Raw genomic sequence first — 1813 nt, forward strand, 5'->3', positions numbered from 1 at the left:
CTGGAGCTCACTTTGTAGACCAGGCTGGCCTCGAACTCAGAAATCCGCCTGCCTCTGCCTCCCGAGTGCTGGGATTAAAGGCGTGCACCACCACGCCCGGCCCCAATTATTTTCTGACTGGTCAGTAAAACTAGCTGATCAGCCAATGACTGAGCAGGGGAGAAACTAGGGCTGGGCTTCCTTCCAGGAGAGAAAGAGGCAGTAAGGCTTAGCCAGGGGGGTTAATCTCGGGAGAAAGTCCAGGAGACACCATAAGGCAAAACACCTGGGACCCAGAGAGTCAGATCAGTAATAAAAATCTAAGTATCTCATGATTTGTGGCTGGGAGGTAGCCAGATTAGAGGATTAAAATAGAGTAATACTTCTCAGTTGTTGTGCCCTTAAAGCTTGATAGCTAAATAAAATACTCTGGTCTCAATTATTTGGGAGCTAGCTGGGCAAAAGGAAAACTATAACACACTTATTAAAAAAAGGGCTGGAGAGCTGGCTCAGCAGTTAAGAGCACTGACTCCTCTTCCAGAGGTCCTGAGTTCAATTCGCAGCAACCACATGATAGCTCACAACCATCTGTAATGGGATCTGATGCCCTCTTCTAATATGTCTGAAAACAGCCACAGTGCACTCACATACATAAAAATAAATAAATTTTATGGTCTAGTCGGTCAAATGGGAGGAGAGGCCCTTGGTCCTGTGAAAGCTCTATGCCCCAGTATAGGGGAATGCCAGGACCAGGAATGGGGGTGGGGGTGGGGGTAGGTTGGGGAGCAGAGTGGGGTGGAGGGAATAGGGGATTTTTGGAGGGGAAACTAGGAAAGGGGATAACATTTGAAATGTAAATAAAGAAAATATCTAATAAAAATAATAATAAACAAAGGAAAATAACACAGAAGATACATAAATTTAATATTAAAATAAGAATGAAAGTAATTATAAAATAATTGCAAGAAAATAAAAGGGAGTAAATTATAGACAAAAAATAGAAATTAAATAAGAAAGTAAATCTATGAGCTAATATTTATTCATAAATCTCTGGAACAGGAGTTGTGGAAGTCAACTTGCTCATGGCGTTGCACAAAAGTGAAGATTTGTCTATGTCATAATTCAGTGGAAGAACATTAGCATCATACTTGAAGCTGGCTTGAACATTATTAATTACTATGTATAATAAAACTTGAAATTAAAGTTAGAGAAGCCAGTTTAAAAAAAATTCCCTTAAAAAAACTAAAACAAAAACTACTAACAGTAAGCCAGCCCCAACTAAATGTTTTGTTTCCTTTTCTTAAGAGTTGCTTTGTCATGGAGTCTCTTCACAGTAATAAAGTTCAAACTAAGACAAACACTCATTATAAAAAAGTTGCCTTTCATACACAGTCATGACTTTTTTATTTCCTTTTTTTTTTTTTTTTTGATACAGGATCTTGCTTTGTATTTCAGGTTGGCTTTGAACTCACTGTGTAGTCAGACTGGCCTTAAACTAGCAATGTCTAGCCTTGGCCTTCCAAGGGTTGGGATTATAGGCACATGACATAATTCCTGGTTATGCTCAAGGCTTTAAATATCAACTATATATACTAACAACAATCTCTAAGATTTTAAGCTGCACATTAGGTTTTTTGCCCTACTTTTATCTTTTCTCCAACTTCCTACTTGATATCTCTGTGAGTATGGCCAACTGGCACTGACAACTGACTGAATTGAAAACTGAATCCCGAGCCGGGCGGTGGTGGCGCACGCCTTTAATCCCAGCACTTGGGAGGCAGAGGCAGGCGGATTTCTGAGTTCGAGGCCAGCCTGGTCTACAAAGTGAGTTCCA

The 1813-nt window shown here is 40.2% G+C and overlaps 1 protein-coding gene across 4 annotated transcripts in view; it reads right to left on the bottom strand.

The window, feature by feature from the left end:
• Nucleotides 1-1813, bottom strand: part of Scai (suppressor of cancer cell invasion) — a 110915-nt gene that overhangs the window by 75177 nt on the left and 33925 nt on the right. The window lies entirely within an intron of this gene.

This window comes from Mus caroli, chromosome 2, assembly GCF_900094665.2.
Source record: "Mus caroli chromosome 2, CAROLI_EIJ_v1.1, whole genome shotgun sequence".
Taxonomy (NCBI): domain Eukaryota; kingdom Metazoa; phylum Chordata; class Mammalia; order Rodentia; family Muridae; genus Mus; species Mus caroli.